We start from the raw sequence: 13507 nt of genomic DNA on the forward strand, positions 1-13507 counted from the left end.
TATGAAGAAAAATGTGGTGTCAGGATTGGAGGAAGACTCATTAAAAACCTGCGATATGCAGATGATACAAACTTGCTTGCTGAAAGTGAAAAGGACTTAAAACATTTACTAATGAAGATCAAAGAACACAGTCTTCTGTTTGGGTTACATCTCAAAGTAAAGTAAACAAAAAACCTCACTACTATACCAATAAACAACATTCTTATCAATGGAGAAAAGATTGAAGTTGTCAAGGACATCAACAATCAACACTCACAGAAGCAGCAGCCAAGATATCAAATGACGTATTGCATTAGGGAAATCTGCTGCACAAGACCTTTTAAAAGTGTTGAAGAGCAAAGATGTCAACTTGATAACTAAGGTGTGCCTTACCAAAGACATCGTATTTTCATAACCTCATATGCATGCAAAAGCTGGATAGTGAATAATGAAGACCGTAGAAGAATTGAGGCTTTTGAGTTATGGTGTTGGAGGAGAATATTGAAAGTGCCACGGGCTGCCAAAAGGACCAATAGATCCGTTTGGAAGAATTGTAGCCAGAGTGCTCCTTGAAGGCCAAGATGGCCAAACTTAGTTTTTCATATTTTGGACATACTGTCAGGAGGGACCAGTCACTGGAGAAGGTTATCATGTTTGGTAAGGTGGAGGGTCAGAAAAAAAGAGGAAGACCCCCAACGAGATGGATTGGCCAAGAGGCAGCATTGATGCACTCAAGCATGGCAATAGTAGTGAAGTTGGCCCAGGATCCGGCAGTGTTTTATTCTGCTGTGCATAAGGTTACTATGGGTCGGTGCTGACTTGATGGTACCTAACAACAACAACAATATGAAAAATGGCCTGTACCCATATTTTGTTTTATGGATATAAAATCCCAGACACAAAGAAGCAAATGATTTGTACTTATTCTGCAGTCTTGACTAGACTCAGATATCAGTCAGAAAAGCTTTCCAGAAGTCTTTTTACATTTAATAAATGTTTTCATAAACTCCCTCCAGTCCTATCTTATACTTCTCCTAGTAACTTCTTCCTTTTTTCTTTAAAACTAAACACTCAAAACCTTCTTTTGTGGACGAGTGAACCTTTAAAAAGGTCATTTTTGGTAAATTTCAATTCCTTAACAGAATTTGAAGCAAGTCCAAAATTTAATCAAAATGTCCTTTCATTCTCACCACTTATGTCTGAAATCTCACCTTAAAAATGAACTCTGATCCTGGTTTCTGTGCCTGACTGACAGTATTGAAAATCACCATTGTCTTGAAAGTGTCTCTATGAGTTGGTATTGACTTGATGACACTTAACAACAACAGCAAGTCAATGAAAAGATAAAATTAATGAAATGATAAATATCCTGGAACCTTCTCAAGTCATTCTACCCTTATCAATAAATGATATCTGGTCATTTCTTGAAACTCTGCATTGTATAGTGACAGATCAGGATTGCACATTTTGACTATCCATCACTCATCTATAAGTTTGTCACACTATGGTGACTTGTGCGTTTCTGTGATGCTGGAACCTATGCCACTGGTGTTGTGAATTCCAAAGGGTCACCCATAGTAGATGGGTTTCAGCTGAGCTTCCAGACTAAGACAGGCATAGAAGGATGAGAGGCTGACTACTTCCAAATGTATAGCCACTGAGTAGCTTATGAATAGCCATGGAACATTGTCAGATAGCAGCAGAATATTGAGTATTGAATATTGGATGTATTGAGTATTGTATCGAATATTGAGTATTGAGTATTGAATATTGAGTATTGAGCAGCAGAATATTGAGTATTGAAGCAGGATGAATAGCACGAGAATATTGTCAGATACAGTGCGTGAATATGAGCCCCTCAGTTACAAAGCACTCAAAATATGACTGAGGAAGGGCTGCCTCCTCAAAGCAGAGTTAACCATGATAATGCAAATAAAGTAAAGCTTTCAGGACCTTCATTTGCTGATGGGGCACAACTCAAAATGAGGTGGAACAACTGTAAACATCTATTAATAATTGGAACGTAGAATGTATGACGTATGAATGTAGGCAAATTTGAAATTATAAAAAATGAAATGGAATGCATAAACATTGATATCCTAGGCATTAGTGGAGCTGAAATGATCTGAAATTAGCCATTTTGATTCAGACAGACACATGTCTTGTTATGACAGACATTACAAATTGAAGAAGAATAGCATCACATTCATCATCAAAAAGAACATTTCAAAGTCTATCTTGAAGTATAATGCTAAAGCAAATGGAAGAAATGAGAAGGTAAAAGACCTGAACAGAAACATTTCAAGGGCAGCTCAAAAGGACAAAGTCCAACATTATAATGAAATGTGCAAAGGTCTAGAGTTAGAAGACTAGAAGAGAAGAACATGCTCAGCATTTCACAAGCTGAAAGAACTGAGGAAAAACTTCATGCCCAGACTTAGAATACTTAAAAATTTTTTGGGCAAAATATTATATGATGCAGAAGACATCAAAACAAAATGGAAGAAATACGCACTCATTGTGCCAAAAAGAAATGGTCAATGTTCAACCATTTCAAGAGATTGCATATGATCAAGAACAGTGGTAGAGAGGTAAGAAGTCCAAACTGCCCTGAAGACGTTGGGAAAGAACAAAGCTCAGGGAATTGATGGGATTCAATTTGAAATATTTGAACACGCTTAAATAGCACTGGAGGCACTCACTCAACTATGCCAAGAAATTTGGAAGACAACTACATACATGCCAATTTATCAGAAGAGATCCATATTTGTGCCCATTCAAAAGAAAGGGTGAGCCAATGGAATGTGGAAATCATCATACAATATCATTTATATCACATGCAAGTAAAATTTTACTCAAAAAATTCAAAAATGGCTAAAAGGTTACATTGACAGGAAATTGCCAGAGATTCAAGACACATTCAAATGAGGATGTGGAACTAGATATATTATTGCTGAGTTGGCTAAAAGCAGAGTATACTAGAAAGATGCTTACCTGTGCTCTATTGACTATGCAAAGGCTTTGGACTGTGTAGAACATGACAAGCTATGGATCATATTGCAGAGCATGAGTATTCCAGAACAATGAATGGTGTTTATGAGGAACTTGTATGTAGACCAAGAGGCAGTCATTCGAACAGAGCAAGGAAACACTGAATGGTTAAAAATAGAGTAAGGTGCACACTGGGGTTGTATCCTTTCACCATACTAATTCAATCAATATGCTAAGCAAATAATTTGAGAAACTGGATTATATGAAGAAGAAATTGGCATCAGGATTGGAGGCAGACTCATTAACAACCTGCAATATGCAGATGATACTTTTGCAGCAGGGCGAGTTCAAAAGAACTCAACTCGAAAATCTTAAAGAGTGGAGCGAAGTTTATTGCTGGTGGCCAGAGTGTCAGCTAAAGCCCAAGTCACTCTGACCCCAAAGCAAGCAGGGAAACAGTTTTATACAAAACACAGAGCAGTTAAAACTAACAGACTTGTCACCTGGCGTGGAAAATTCCAGGAGACCCTTATCCTGTTTGTGTAAAGGGTGGAAAATTCCAGCAGACCCATATCCTGTAAGTGGAAGTAAACCCACCAATAAACCCTTATCCTGTTTGTGCAGATGGGCTGGTGGGTTTTTTTAGCCAAGTCTTTATCCTAGTTGTTCAGGTGTCCTTGGGTCATTCTAACCTTCGCGGTTTTTCCTGTTATTGAAGTGTAAAGGAGTTTATTTATTATTTTTCCATAGGGTGAGGTGGGGGAGGGGCAGGGTAAGAAGGGGGCTGAAAGGACTTAGCGGATACCTAGTTTAAATGGGGGCTGTTAGTCATGCTGTAACATTCCCCCCTCCTCTCATTGTACGTTAGCTTAAATCATTGAGCAATTTAAACTGTCCTCCTATTCTAGGCGTTCATATGGCTGAGAGAGGACCAGTAGTTTAAGAGATTCTATTCGAGACTGCATAAAGGTAATGAGGGCATTGAAGATACAGGGCCCAGATATTAGGGTGAGAATCAGAAGCAGGGCGGGGCCCATTATTCCTGTAAGTAATGAGATTAGCCAAGGGCTCCAATTGAATAGTCTTTGGTACCAGTTCTACTTGTTGTCTCTTTCTCTATGGCAACTTTCTAAGTTTTCACAGACCTTCTGGAGTGTGTTAGTTATGACCCCAGAGGAGTTAGCATAGAAACAACAGCCTTCCCCAAGGTTGCACACAGGCCACCTTGGTCTAGGAAAAGGAAGTTCAGACCTTGTGAACTACTTCTGTTAGGGATTAAATGTGGTCATTCATGAGCTGAATGGTGTACTGGAGGTGACTTAATTAGCATCTACCCTGGAGGATAGGAGGGTCAGGTCCATGTCACCTTTTATAAGGGTGACTGTGGCTAGGGCAGGAGTGCCAGTAACTGATAATCCAAATATGAGTGGGACTATTAAAGGCACAGCTAGTTTGTAGCATAATCCTGGGGGCTCAATTAAGTTAAATCCTTCTTCCCCTGGTGCAAAACCTGGACTAATATACATTGTCTGGATGGACCCTGTTATGCAAGTCTTAAGACCATCGGAACAGGCAAACCAAGTATGTTGTGGGCTAATATAAGAAGTTGTTGAGTTGATAGTAATATTAGTAGACCAGATGTCTGATAAGTAGGAGGAACCCTTCTAAATAATATTTCATAGGAGAAAACCCACTAGACCCAGGAATACACTTGACTACACAATAGGGCTAAGGGTAACATGGCAGCCCAAGTGAATCTAATTTCCTGGCACAATTTAGCAAGAGTGGACTTTAGGGTTCTGTTTTGCCATTTTACCTGTCCTGACCTCTGAGGACGGTAGGTAGTATGAAGTTTCCAAGTGATGTCCAAGACCTTAGAAAGGTTGTGCAAGATCTGAGAAACAAAAGCTGGCCCATTGTCTGAGCCAGTTGACAAGAGCAAACCGTATCTAGGAGTGATTCCTTTAAGGAGTAATTTGACTGCTTCCTGGGCCTTTTCAGAACAGGTGGGCAATGTCTTTACCCATCCTGAAAAGGTACAAATTGCTACTAGCATAAGCACTTCCAGTGTGACTGTAGCAACCTGGTACTCAGCTGGCTCCTTTTGCATTTCCAGGAAGCTCAGCTTCTCTGGCTGCTCCTCCAAGTAGTCATATGATTGCAGCACATCCCGGCGTTCCTGCACACATTTACTATACCACAAAAGACAGGGTTAATCAGCCTGACCCCATGCCAGTACCAGGGCCTGTCTGAAGAGTGATGATAGAAGGTCCCCTGGAGGAGGAGTTCATATAAAAAGGTAAAAAATTCCCTGCCACTGTAGTAGACAAAGGGAGGTGAGGCCTGGAGTTCCTGGAGGAAAGATGATAAAAAGAGTTGAAATCTGTCCAGGCAGAGATGGGGCATTAAAGACAGGCAAGGCTTCAGGAGATGCTGAGCCCTGAGAAAACAAAGGATGACAAGAAAGAAACAGACAACTAAGAGTACTTTGGAGAGATAGGTCCACTCTTCGGCGACACCATCCAGAGACCTAAAGAAAGAATGACATTGATAGGAAGACAGATAAGGAATTTAATTGTGAAGAAGAATGAGAAGTCTATCAAAGGTAAAAGAATCTAAGACGTAGGTCACAGGGAATTGAGTTCCCCATCCAGTTGCCCACCTGGCCACGTCCCTCTCAGGAACTTAGGTCCATCTTGGTTCAGATGCACCCATGATCCCTGGCCAGGTCAGCCTCCTGGCAGGGAGGTGAGCACCATTATGCCTTATGATGTGACCATGTAATCGCAGGTGAGGGCCCTCTCAGACTCCATGGCTATTGCTGTGGAGCCGCACAGATCAGGTCCATTCAAACAAGGGCTGGTTTCACACATTTAAACAGTCAGGCATTCATTCAGATTGACAATGAAAGACATGTAAATGTTAAATAGATGTGGTGACAGGACAGACTGTGTGGCCACAGTTGAGGACCGAAGTCACAGGCAAATTTCCATTCTGGTCCAAACGATAGGAATTTAGATTAAGAGAAAAGAGTTGATTCACCAGAAAGACCAGGACAGGACTTTACTCTTCAACTCGAAATCTTAAAAGAGCGAAGTTTATTGCCAGTGGCCAGAGTGTCAGCTAAAGCCCAAATCACTCTGACCCCAAAGGAAGCAGAGGAACAGGGTTTTATACAAAAAACACAGAGTGGTTTAAACAAACAGACTTGTCTTGTCACCTGGGGTGGAAAATTCCAGCAGATCCTTATCCTGTAAGTGGGAATAAACCCATCAATAAACCCTTATCCTGTTTGAGCAGAAGGGCTGGTGTGTTTTTTTAGCCAAGTCTTTATCTTACTTATTAAGGTGTCATTGGGTAATTCTATCCTTTGCTGTTTTCCCTGTCATTGAAGTGTAAGAAGTTTATCTATTATTTTTTCCACAGGGTGAGGCAGTGTGTTGGGCAGGGTGAGAAAGGGGCAGAAAGGACTTAGCGGATACCTAGTTTAAATGGGGGCTGTTAGTCATGCTGTAACAATACAACCTACTACTGATGAAGATCAAAGACCAAAGCCTTTGGTGTGGTTGTACCTCAATGTAAAGAAGACAAAAATACTCACCACTGAATCAGTAAACAACATCCATATAAATGGAGAAAAGGCTGAACTTATCAAACACTTCATTTTTCTTGGATCTAGTATCAACAATCATGGAAGCAGCAATCAAAAAAAATCAAATGATGTATTGCTTTAGGCAAATCTCCTGCACAAGACTTACTTAAAGTGTGCAAGAGCAAAGATGTCAGTTTGAGAACTAAAGTGGGCCTGACCTAAACCATGGTATTTTCAATAGCTTCACATGCATGTGAAAGTTGGAAAGTGAATAAGGACAACTGTAGAAGAATTTATACATTTGCATTATGGTGTTGGAGAAGAATAATAAAAGTACCATAGATTGCTATAAGAATAAATTGTGTTTGTTCTTGCTAAAAGCAAATCTGTGTTGGAAGAAATACAACCAGAATTCTCCTTGGAAGCCAGATGGCTGGACTTCCTCTCTCATACTTCAGACATATTATTTGGAGGGACCAGTCCCTGGATAAGGAAATCATGCTGGGTAAAGTGAAAGGTCTGCTAAAAATAGGAAGGCACCCATCAAAATTCATTGGCACAGTGTTAGCAGTAATGGGCTCAAACATAACAACAATTGTTAAGATGTCGTCGCAAGACTGGGCAGTGTTTCATTCAGTTGTGCATAAGGTCACACTATGAGTTGCTACTGACTCTGTAACATCTAACAATAACAACAACACCATTTTGACTTATTGCTGAAGTGTTTACTTCTTATCAATACAGGAAGTAAGACAGCTGAACAAGACATGAGAAACCTCCTAGGTAATTTTTAATCTTCTGGGGCTAGTGCTTAACCAGACAAACAGACTGAAATAACAAAGTGCTGTCTATAGCTAATGTGCTATTAAAATTCAGTGTAAATCCAGAAGCAAGCACCATCTGCTCTGTATATTGCTACATGACCGCATTCATGCTCAATTCTCAAGTCTCATCCTCTACATTCCTTGTCTGTGTTTAACATTTCAAAAGTACTGGTATCCATGTTCCCAGAGATCCTGATCCTTTTTCATTGATCTAGATATTCCTATCATGTGATAGAGGCTTTAAGTGATCACTCATATACAGAGAAAATAGCTCATTTCTCTGAATTATCAACAAGTGTGGTTCTTTGCTTGGTGAGGTGACCAAAAACTTCATTCCTGAAAAGTATGTGCCATTAGTAGTTATGTGGGAACTGGGTTGCTGTCATTTACCATTGATTTTAATCACAGGGCATGAGTACTAAAAAAAACATCTTCAGGAATATCTTGGATTCCATACATATTCTTTTTTTTTTTCCAACAGTAAAAGCATTGATTATCAAGCAAACTAGGAAACACAATGTGGTTTAAATACTATGTATTTAGGGGGGAGGGAGGACACACACCACACATCCACACAATTACAACCAAAGACTTGGCATTTGTACTCCTCAGGCATCTTTATTTCACTCCTGTTATTCCGTAAATTCCTAGGGAATAGATTCTAGCAGCTCAGCCTCCTTTCATTGGTTCTCACAAAATGCACCTCTCTGGGGGGAGCAGGCTAGCGCTTTAGCTGAAGCTAGGTCCCTTTCTCTTTGGCTTCCTTCTTTTTCTGATCATTTTCCTTCACTCACTTCAGGAAGCTGTCTCAGCTCTTAGAGTGCTTAATATACTCAATGCGCACATTAATTCTCTTGGCAAGAATCTTGCCCTTGATTTGCTTGCTCACAACAATGCCGACAACATGCTGGGTCACATTGTTGACGCTTCTGGTTTTGCTGTGGTAACATTTGTGGGGCATGCCTTTTTGAACTATGCCCATTCCCTTGATGTCCACAATATTGCCTTTCTTGTAGATTCACATGTATGTGGCAAAAGGAACCACCCCATGCTTTCTGAAAGGCCTGAAGAACATATAGTGGGTACCCCGCCTCTTTCCCTTTGTGTTCATCATCTTGGGGAGTTACTGCAAGATGCGGCCCCAGCTGAAATAAACCACATATTCTTCTTTAATCTCCATTATTTAATGTTAATCCAATCCCCCCTAGTAAGCAGGGCCAGTCACACCACCCAATACAGTAACTCTCTTCTTTGCCTAACGATCTAAAGGTATTTGGAGCCCCAAATAGCCATGAGGCATACTTAACTTCCAATTCAATGGAATCAGTTCTGTATCTTCAGAGGGCAGTAGTCCTACCTTTGGAACTAAAACATCCAGAGGAGAAGAGCATGGACTCACAGGGACAGGAAGCAAAAACATTTGCAAGTCATTGGGAGTAATAGTGAGTGATGCCATTCCCATTTCTACCCCTTAGACCCACCAATCCTGAGGAATGGAGAAAAAGCACCAGAAGCTTACTTTATAGCCTTGAGAGTTTATGTTAAATTACTCTGCTTTGTGTGAGTTATCCCTTTGTTCCCTCCAATTGCTAAGTTTGCAATGTAAATATATACATTTTGTCTGTTCCATCAATGCATTTGAAAGCAGATAACTTGTACTCTAGATTCACAGATGAAAAGGAATTTTGTCTCAGGATGAAATTTGGATTTTGAAGAAAGGAATTCTGGTAGCATAGAATCTGGCTGCTAACTTCAAGGTCATCATTTCAATGGGAGAAGGATGAAGCTTTCAGCTCCTGTAAAGATTTATAATCTCAGAAATCGTATACAAGGTTGCTATGAGTTAGAATCGGCTCTACAGCAAAACACTACTACCACCACTATAATGGGTTTAGACTTCTGGTGTGGTGCTGTAGGATCGACACTGAACTGTGAACTACAAGGTTGATGGTTCAAACCCATGAGCTGCTTCTTGGAAACCTTATAAAGGGTTGCTGTGCAGCCTTGGAAATCCTATATAGGGTTGCTCTGAGTCAGAACTGACTCTACTGCACACCACCATCACCATATTGGGTTTGGATTTCTGGTGTGGTGATATAGGATCAACAGTGTACTGAGAACCCACTCCCAATTCAAACCCATGAGCTGTTCCTTGGAAACCACATACAGGGTTGCTATGAGTGGGAACTGATTCCATGACACTCAACAATATCAAAAATAGAATGGAATTAGTGTGTTTTTGTTTATGCATACATTAATTATATTATGTGAGATGCTACTATGACTTTATGATCGTCTTTATTTATTGTTTAAAGATTAAGTATGGTTAAGACATATACAGGTGTCAAGTTGACAGGGGGTAAAGTGTGACAGTTAAAGGTTTTGTGTCATCATGAATGGGCTAAGATTCTCAGTGGTTTGGCAGCTATCATGATTTGATATGATAAACCATTAACTAGACTAAGGATGGAATGTACTTGTTAAATGCTATCAAGTCGAACCTGTATAGAGTTTCTAAGGAGCAGCTAGTGAGCTTGAACTACCAACCCTGCAGTTCAGACCTACATTGCAGTCTAGAGCATTCACCCATAGCACCACACCACCTTCCTGATCCAGTATATGGGAGATTCCCAGGGATGTGGCATGGAACATCTTTTATTTTACAGGAGATAAAGGAGAGAGACTTGAGCAGAGAGAGGGACCTACTACCACCAAGACAGATGAGCCAGAAATGTTGTGTGTTCTTTGGACCTGGGGTCCCTGTATTGTGAAGCTCCTAGATCTAGGGTAAGAATGATGCCAATACATATGGAGATCTCCAAGGAATACTGGGACTACAGGATACTGAGGAAAGGAGGTAAGGATCTTTCCTCAGACCTGACAAAGAGAAAGTCTTCCCTAAGAACTGGCACTCTGAATTTACACTTCTAGTCACCTAAACTTGAAGGAATAAATACCTGGTTCTTAAAGCCATCCACTTTTGTTAGTTTTGTTATATCACCATTAGGTAACTATGACACTTGGTTTGTATCAGACCACCCATTTAAGTTGGCTTTTATTATTTTAATTTATATCTGAAAAAGGAAAGCCTGAAGAAATTAAGTTACTTGATAGTAAGTGATAGAGCTGGACATCAAACCTATGTCATTTATCCTTAAGATTTTATCTCTATTTCACAACATAAACTTTCAGTACAAGGTATATTATAGGAAGAATTTTACTTTCATTTCCACTCAATCATAATGCAAAATATGGAGGCTTGGTTATTACTTTTGATTAGATTATTTGCTAAAGCAAATGGAAGAAGTGAGGAGGTACAAGAACTAAATAGAAAATTTCAAAGATCAGTTAGAGATGACAGAGTCAAATATTATAATGAAATGTGCAATGATCTGGAGTTGAAAAACTAAAAGGAAAGAAAATGCTGAGCATTTCTCAAGCTGAGGTAACTGAAGAAAAAAATCATGCCTCGACTTGCGGTATTGAAGGGTTCTCTGGGGAAATTATTGAATGATGCAGAAAGAATCAAAAGAAGATGGAAGGAGAGTTCTGGTTTTGGTGGCAGAAGAGGCAGATCAGGTAGGACAGGCTCCGTGGGGGAGGGACTGAAAACCCAGAGAAGGTGCTTTCATGGAACAGCACCAGAGCTCTGGATCTAGCATAAGGTACAGAGCATTAGTTTCCTGCACCCCGCCAATGGAAAAATCATGGTATAAAGGAAAATACTGTGATTTAGGAATCACTCAAGACATGGGACGCCCTCTGCGGCAACCCCGCCTGGGCAGAGTTCAAAGGGCGGGGCTATAGCCAGACTGGCACAGGAAACCAGTGCTAAAAATGGTGCAGTGACATTTGCAAAAGGAGGTGCAGGGGGATTCTACATATTTTCTCCTCCTCTTCCCTGACGCACCTTCTTTGCCCAGCCCAGATGTCTTCAAGCGGGTGGGTGTGCACCCACAAAAAAAAGTCCAGCGTTGACCCCACAGTTTTCCCACAGCACAGAGAAAAAGAGCCCTCTGTCCCAAGGGCAAATTCTTTGGTGAATGCTTATAATGCCAGCCTTTGGGTCACAGCCCTAAAATTAACTTGTGCAAGCCCCTTTATTCTAGCCTATCCAGCAAGAAAAAAAGCAGGCATGTCAGGCCTGACAAACAAACCATATGAACAATCTCTAAAACCCCAACCTAAAAGGGTGTAGACTATCTTGAGAATTACGCTGTACACATGCAGATACCTAACTGACCTTCAGAGACAAAAAATAGTAGACAATCTTTCTCCCATTAATTTCTCAATATCTATCTGCACACCTCTACGATGGTGACTAGAGGAGGGATCTGAAACAGCTGACACCCCACCCACTACTGGAGGCTTCTACAGTGTACACATACTGCCTGTATAACAAGGTGACTGGACAGTTAACCACAGATTTATTTTTGTTTCAAAGTGGTAATTTTTGTCTCTGCTTTTATATTGCTTCTTCTTTAGGTCCTTTTAATCATACATTTTTTCTGGAGGTGGGAACTTTGTATCCCTACATTACCCAGGAAGAGAAAGTAATTGTGGCCATATAGCCAAGTAACAAGTATACCCTGTAACATTCCACCATTGGGACAAGAGCCAACAACAGCCGCTAAGCATTACATCCAAAAAGGGAAGCCTATCTCCTGATCATATCCACCAGGAGACACCCAGTAAGCTTAATAACAGCAACAAACATCCATTTAAGCATTAAAAACCCACATTACTACTGGAAATGACCAAAAAAAAACACAACAAAAGATCTCAAAACATGTCCAAAAACAGAAAAGAGTAACTGAGACAAATGAGCTTGAGACAGACAAAGGCTCTCCAGAAGAGGAAGAGCAGAGTTAGGATTTGTCTGGGAAGGAATTCAGAAGAATGATATGGAAACAAATTCAAGTACTCCAAAAAGGGGTGGAGGAAAACAAGGTAGAAGTTAGAAAAATAAAAGAGCATCAAACAAGATTGATACAGCATTGGAAACAATTCAAAGCCTGCAAAAAGAGGTCCAGATGATTACTAATAAAACATCAGAAATGGACAATACACTGAAAGGGGAAAGGAGCAGAATGGAAGAGATGGAAGTCAGAACCAGTGAGCTAGAAGACAAATTTCTCAATACTGCTGAGATAGAAGAGCAAGCAGAAAAAAGGATAAAAAAATCTGAAGAGAGTCAAAGATCCATTCTGGATAACATGAAGAGAAAAAACTTAAGAATTATTTGCATTCCAGAAGAGGAAGAATCAGAGAAGTCCACAGAGGGTATAGTAGAAGAGCATCTGGAAGAAAATGTCCCTAACATCTGGAAAGATGAGAAGATAAACATTCAAGAAGCAGAATGTACCCCAGGAAGGATAAACCCCAAAAGATAATCACCAAGATATATAATAATCAAGCTCTCCAAAATCAAATATAAGGAGGGAATTCTAAAAGCAGCTAGGGAAAAGAGAGGTGTTACTTACAAAGTAAGCAAATTAGAATAAGCTCTGACTTCTCAGCACAAACCATGCAGACAAGAAGGCAATGAGAAGACATATACAAAACCCTAAAAGAAAAAAAAAAACTACCAACCAACAAACGTCGATCCAGAAAAACTGTCATTCAAATGTGATGGTGCAATAAAACATTCCAGGATAAACAGAAGCTAAGAGATTTTGTCAAAGCCAATCCAGCACTTTAAAACATCCTGAAGGGAGTTCTGTAGATGGAAAACCAACAAAAATAGGCAACAAACAGAGATTGACTGGTGTGGCAACACCACCTGAAAATCAGATGATGGATAGCAGAGTCCAGAATAGAACAAAACTACAACAATGAATTCAAAGGAGCTGGGAGGTAAACCAAAGATCAAAATTATATCAATGTCAAAGAAGGGAAAAATGTAAGAACAGAGATTCAGGTGGTGAGGAGTTCAGGTAGATTACAGGATACAATAAATTGTCTTAAATGGAGAGAAAAGTTAATAGATTATAAGGTAACCTGCGGGGGTTCCTGCCCACCACGGGGGTCGTGGGAGGAAACGTCGGGTAAAGAAATGAATGAATACAATCGAAAGGCTTTTCAACTTGCTGTGCTGTCTGGCTATGCTCTCTAGCTTCTG

At 40.2% G+C, this 13507-nt stretch overlaps 1 pseudogene; it reads right to left on the minus strand.

Moving 5' to 3' along the window:
• Window positions 1-8018: 8018 nt before the first annotated feature.
• LOC102824468 lies at window positions 8019-8500 on the minus strand (annotated as a pseudogene).
• Between the last annotated feature and the right edge of the window lie 5007 nt (window positions 8501-13507).

Source organism: Chrysochloris asiatica, unplaced genomic scaffold, assembly GCF_000296735.1.
Source record: "Chrysochloris asiatica unplaced genomic scaffold, ChrAsi1.0 scaffold00075, whole genome shotgun sequence".
Classification (NCBI taxonomy): Eukaryota; Metazoa; Chordata; class Mammalia; order Afrosoricida; family Chrysochloridae; genus Chrysochloris; species Chrysochloris asiatica.